The sequence below is a fragment of the Petaurus breviceps genome, unplaced genomic scaffold, assembly GCF_028583685.1.
Source record: "Petaurus breviceps papuanus isolate PSGF00001 unplaced genomic scaffold, PetGlider_PUasm1.0 134899, whole genome shotgun sequence".
NCBI classification, from domain to species: domain Eukaryota; kingdom Metazoa; phylum Chordata; class Mammalia; order Diprotodontia; family Petauridae; genus Petaurus; species Petaurus breviceps.
In genome coordinates, this window is record NW_027185683.1 from 22,982 (window position 1) to 29,033 (window position 6,052).

At 55.8% G+C, this 6,052-nt stretch overlaps 1 long non-coding RNA gene across 1 annotated transcript; it reads right to left on the reverse strand.

Annotated features, from left to right (window-relative positions):
• Positions 1-421: 421 nt before the first annotated feature.
• On the reverse strand, positions 422-1,893 carry LOC138174711 (uncharacterized). Its single transcript, XR_011171804.1, has 3 exons — positions 1,184-1,893; positions 828-973; positions 422-530 (listed from the first exon to the last, which is right to left on the reverse strand). It is a non-coding gene; the product is annotated as an uncharacterized lncRNA (long non-coding RNA).
• Positions 1,894-6,052: the final 4,159 nt, after the last annotated feature.

Below are 6,052 nucleotides of genomic sequence, written 5' to 3' on the forward strand. Positions count from 1 at the left end.
GGGAAATGGGGGGGGGGCGGCAGGCAGGGAGGAGAGGAAAGGGGCGAGAAGCAACACCGGGGGCCCATCGCCCCAGAGCCGTGAGAGCTGCGGGGCAGCCAGGAAACCCGAGAACCGCCCCCCCCCCCCCCCCCCGCCCCCCCCTCCCCAGCCGCCTGGGCTCCGCTCCGCTCCCCTCCCCTCCCTTGCCCGGCTCTGCCAGCCAGGCTGAGCGGCCGCCCCGCGCGCAAACAAAGACAGACGGCACCGCGAGCACCGCAGCCGCGGGGCCGGGGAGCGACGGCGGGAGGCGCGGGGGGCGGGGGCCGGGGCCACCCCGGGAGGGGGGCCACACAAAAGACCCCGGCAGTCCTGCGGCTGGCAGGGAGGAGAGGAGGGGGAGGGGGAGGAGGGGGGGGGGGGGGGCCGAGGCTGCAGGACTCACCGAACTGCTGGGCTCCGTCCGGGGCTCGCTCCTGCCAAGCCGAGCCGAGCCGGGCCGGGCCTCCGGGGGACTGCTCTCTTCCGGCGACGCGGGCTCTCGGCGGCTGCTGGGGAGAGTCACGGAGCCCTCAGCGCCCCTGGCCGCCAGCACTGACAGCATTTCTATCTCCTCGGCTAACTCCCCTGGACATGGTGGTCCCCCTCCTCCCTCCTCCTCCGCCCTCCCCTCGCCCGCTCTCTCGCTCTCCTTTTCTCTATCCCTTTCTCTCCGGGGGCCCGGGGCTCGCCCCCCCAAAAAAAACCCTTCCAGCTGCCGCGCGCGCGCGTGTGCACACACACTCACCCACAGTCACACTCACACACAGCGCTGGACCACCCCTCCCGCCCCCTCCCCAACTGCAAACCTGGGAGAAAAATCTTCTCTCGGCAGGCAGTCCTCCTCCTCTTCCAAATCCTCCTCCCCTGAGCGCCCCTCTCTCTCTCCCTGACCGTCTGTCTGTCCCTGTGGCTGTCTGTCTAGCTAGACTAGAGCCTCCCTCCGGGCGCGGGGCTGGGTGGATAAAGGAAATGAGGACAGAAAGCAGAGGTTGGCTTTGGGTGGTGGTAGCTGGATTTCCCCCCTCCTTCCCTCCCTCTTTTCCTTCCCTCCCTCCCTCCTTCCCTCTCTCTCTCCTTTCGTCTCTCTCTCTCTCCCTCTCTCCCTTTCTCTCTCCCCCTCCCACCAGGCCCCCTCCCCTCCCCTCCTCTCTCCTCCTCCTGCCTTCTGGTGCCTCCGCTTTGTAGCGCTGGGGCTGTGCGGGTGTCTAGCTGTCTGTGTGTCTGCCCTCCTGGCCGTCTGTCTGTCTCCCTCCCAGTATGTATGTAGGTGCGGGCTGCTGGCTCTCCGGCTCTCGCCTGGCTCTCCTCTTTTTGGCTCTCTCCCTCCCTCTCCCTCTCCCTGCCTGGCTTTCTCAGTCCCCTCCGCCGCCGCCGCCGCCGCCACCGCCACCACTGCCTCTGCTGCTGCTACTGCTGCTGCTGCTGCCCCTGCCGACTGTGAGCTCGGCTTACCTTCCCTGCTCACCATCCGGAACCCCAGGGAGAGCTCGGCCCGGAGCATGCCGGGAGTTGTAGTTTCCGCCTGGCCGCTGGCAGCACCGCGTGCGGCCCGAGGGGGCGGGCGGTTGGGGCCGAGGAGCGGAGGAACGAGGCGGGCTCATGTTCTGCCCCGCCAGGGTTGCCGCAGCCCGACTCGTGGAGAGCGAGGAAGGGTAGCTGACCCCCTAGTTCTGGGGTTCTTAACTTGGAGTCCATGAACTTGGTTTAACAAGATATCTTGAGAACTGCATTCCAATAAAATTGGTTTCCTTAGTAATCCTATGGATTTTATGTTATGCATTGAAACACATTTATTCTGAGACGGGTTCCACAGGGTTCACTACACCAACAAAGGGCCCGTGATATGAAAAGATAAAGCCACTCCACTCCTAGTTGGTGGTGATAGTGGAGAGGGTGTGTGAGGCAGGGATGCTGGTTTGCCAAGGGGAATCCCTGGGATTGGGGATGGGGTACCAGAAAGGAGAAAATCTGCCTCTGGAAATTCCGAGGCTGTTTTTCCTGTTTGGGAAATGTTCATTCTTCCCCAGCAAGGCCCAGTGGAATACGCTCTCCCCCTTCCAGGGCCCCATTCTTTTCAGCAGGCCTTCCTGTAGATCCCAGGACCCCTGCTTTGCAGGGAGAACACCCCCTCAGACAGCCTCCTACCACTATTTTTTGCCACCACCAGGCTTGGACCTGGGGAGGTGTTTGCAGGAAGAAAAGCAGAGAGGGACCACTGAGAAGGAAAAAGTCCAGATAATCTCCAGATAATCTCCTGGATAACTGGGAGTGGTGATATATTTCCATCATACCAGCCAGGTAGTTGCAGATGGAGAGCACCTACACAAGAGTAGGAAACTAGGCATTTTTCAGGAGGGGTCAGTTTGGGGCAAGAGTGAAAGCAGGAAGTTGGTGCAGAGACCAAATCCTGAGGTAGGGGAGGGGGCATATGTTCAGCCATCATCTCTCCCTGAGCAGAGTCTGACTGCATCCTTCCACCTCACCCAACATCCTGCTGTCTGATTGTGTCTGGGTCTCTGCCCTCTTCTCCTAAGCCTTGATTGTTCTGTTGGTTTCTGGCCTCTTATTGGACCTGGTGATAACCCTCATGTTACAATGGAACTGGAGGGGGTGGAGGGACACCTGAACAGCTAACTTTCTGTGAAGTTACCCTTGTCACTGCCTCCCCTCCAAAGCCTGATGCCAGATTCTTTCCAGGAAAGAATGCCCTTTCTCTAGTCCTAGCCTCAGAACCAGCCTGGGACTCTCCTAAAAGGCAATAAGATGTTTTGGGGGTAGGGGTGAAGCAGGGAGATAAGAATAACTCACATCTAAGCCTCCCACCCTGTGAAGTGATACAGGAGCAAAATCATTGATTCTTCAGTAGGAGGATCTAGGTTCCAGTCCCTGACAGTTTTACTACCTGTATGACCTTGGGCAAGTCCCTCTTTTCATTGAACTCAGTGGCATCATCTCTAAGATGAGAGGGTCAGACTAGATGGCCTCTGAAGTCCTTGCCAGCTCTCAATTTATGTTCCTATGAAGATAGAGTCTGTTATTCTCATTTCACAAGTGAAGAAACTGAGACTAGGGGATAAGGCATGGGAATCTACTGGAAATCTTGCTTTTCAGTCTCTCTTTCCCCTAACAAAAGGATGAGAAGAAAGGGGGACATCAGAGCTTTTCTGTCCCGTGACTTAATATTCAGACGGGTCCAGGGAGGCTTTCCCCACCCTTTCTCTAGGGACTACAGAGTCCTCTGGCACCCCAGCCCAGAAAAGCCTGCTTCCCCTGGAAAGTAGAATTCGATTCAGGTTCAAAGATTTATTAATTGAATGGGAAGCATTAAAAGGTCAGGTATTAATCAAAGAGATGCTTAAAGCTGTCAGAGGCCCTTCTTCAGGTTTGGATCCAGGCTCTACAGTTATCATAAAATATACATCATGTTGGCACTCAGCCCTAGCAAAGGGGAACTTTGTGATTTTGCTTCAAGGGTAGGAGGGGCTCCCAGCTTAGGTCTTGCCCCCACATACTAGGGCTTGCCCCTAGGCACAAGGACCCCACCCAGTCTGAATCACAAGCAAAGGAAGGAGTTGGAAAGCTTCCAGGAATCCATTCCTGGTAGAGGGGAGTAAAGAACAGGGCTGGGAAAGACAGGGATGGATGTTACCCTTACTCACACATAAGTACCCAGGGTTTAGACTTATGATGGTACCCAAATGAAGCTCCAGTCTTTACCCAGCCCAGAGGCCTAGGGTCTGTTAGGGACTGTGAAACTGTGTCCATCTCTTCTGCTGTCCATTTAGATTTTTGTTTTCTGTTGGAGTAAAGTCATGCAGGGAGGAATTCCCCCTTCCCCCTTTCTAGAGAGATACCCAGTAAGAGCAGGTAGGAGTACTGGGGAGATGCTATGGGCAAATGTGAGGTGGAGGGCAGGGTGGTCACATGCTATTTAGAGCAATGTGATTTCATAGATTGTCAAAGCTGAGCAGGGTACCTGTAGCATAGAGAACATGGAGACCTAAGAATATAGAATGTCAGTACTGGGAGGGGACCATATAAATGGGAACCTAGAATTTTAAAGATGAGGACCCAGGGAAGAGGAGGAATAATGTGCCCAAGAGTGTGAGTTTCAGCATTCCAGGGAGCTGAGCACCGGGGGTGGTACAGACTGCTCCTGCCCCAGAGGGACATGGGAGGGGGAGGTTGAAAGAATGGAAAGAGGCCATTCTGATCCAAATCCCACATGGCTGGCTCTGGCCCCTGACCTCAGCTACAGAGGGTCTCTGTGTCCTCTCCCAGGCTTGTCAGACCTCCTTCACAATCCCAACCCTTGGTCTTGTTCCCCGCCCCCCGCCCCAACCCAGAGTGGGGTGTCTCCCTAAACAAGTATGATCTCTGGGTCTTCCCACGGGCTGCTGCCGCCACCTGGTGGCAGTCCTCACGTGCCCATCAGTGCCACTTGCGGTGGATATGGCCAGTCTGGCCCTGGGGTTGCTCTTCTTCCGCTTTCTCTCCAGAGCCCCTTGGGGTGCAGAGGTGGGAGGCTGAGGAAGTAAATGCAAAGATTGGGTATCAGTGCAGCCTCTAGAGAGACCATTCTTCCTCCTTTTCCTTTCCTCCTGTGACTGAGGTGTTGGGAGACTGGGAGAGTAGTGGGGTTCACAGACTGGTCTAAAGACAATTGATAGCCTGGATGACTAGATGTGGGCAGCAGAGATGGAACTGACCCCCATCAGTGCAGGTCCTTTAGGTGGGGATGGGGGTGGGTGGTACAGAGCTAAAGGCCAGAAGTTTAGGGGCCAAAGTTGTATGCAGGAGACTGGGGTTAGAAGTTAATCTTAGAAGCTGAGGGGCAAAACCCTGGGTTTTGGGGTTGAATTTTAGAACTAAGGGGAAGTATAGAAGGAACAGAACAGAATAAGGAACAGAAATGAGGAGCTGGGGTCAGTAGTCTGTAGGGGAAACCAGAATGGGGCCATCAGTTAGATTCAGCACTGAGTACTTGAAGAGTAGAGCTCTGGGGCTGGGCTGGGGCTGGGGGAGAGAAGATAAAATTCAGAGGAAAGGAGACTGGGTGAGATTTCTAGCCCAGGGGAAGGGGCCAAACCCAGCACCACCACTCTTCAAACAGCGGTGATCTCACAGAAAGAATTGAGAGACATCCAGAAGGCCAATGACCCCATCCTCTTTCTCTGGGAGCTTAGGTAGGGTAAGGTAGGTTCTGCCCAGTTTCTATTTGAGGAAACCAAGGTCCAGAGGGCTGAAGCCCTTACCGAAAGTTACACAGCCATGGAACTTAAGTTAAGAACTCAGGTCTCAGACCTGAGCCTCATGGACCTAACCTTTCCTGGGGGTCAGGATTAACTGCCCTCTAGGTGAGCAGGGAGCTCTAAGGACTTGGCCCACTACATCCAGGGGCAGGGAGACCCCAAATGCAGGAAGCCCCACAGCACAACACAGTCTAACTGTTCCCCCTCCCTGCTCCTCTTCTTTCCTTAGGAGTCCAGTCATTGCCCAGGAGGTGGAGGAGGATGGGATTTGACTGGGGTTCTGCTGTGGCCGCTAGCTGACATGAAGAAGATATGATGTTGCTTGGCATGGGCAGCTTCCTGAAGAAGTTCTTCCTCTGTCTCATCTGCTGGCTTTAAAGTCCCAGGCCCCAGAGCCATTCCACCCACATCCCCCTCCCCTTAACATAGCTCCCCCTCCCCCCTGCATTCCTCCCAGCAACAGGAAACCCCAGATCCAGCCCAGACTTCAAACATCTCCTCCCTCCTGGGCAGGGGACGTGGGAGGAGAGGGCAGAGAGCAGAGGGCAAAGGTCATCTTTGTTCCTGCCTGAGGTGATGAGGGACCTGGTACAGGGGAGGGGGGACAGGAGGTGAGGCTAGAGGTTCCCCTTCTGAATCACAGACCAGAGACAAGAGTGTACATGTGAAAGAGTGAATGCCTGGGTCTGTGTGTGTCTGTGTGTGCCTAGGGAAAATATCGACTGGTACTTCCCCCCCCCAATCATGAATCTGGGTCCCAGCTCTGCATTCATTTGCCT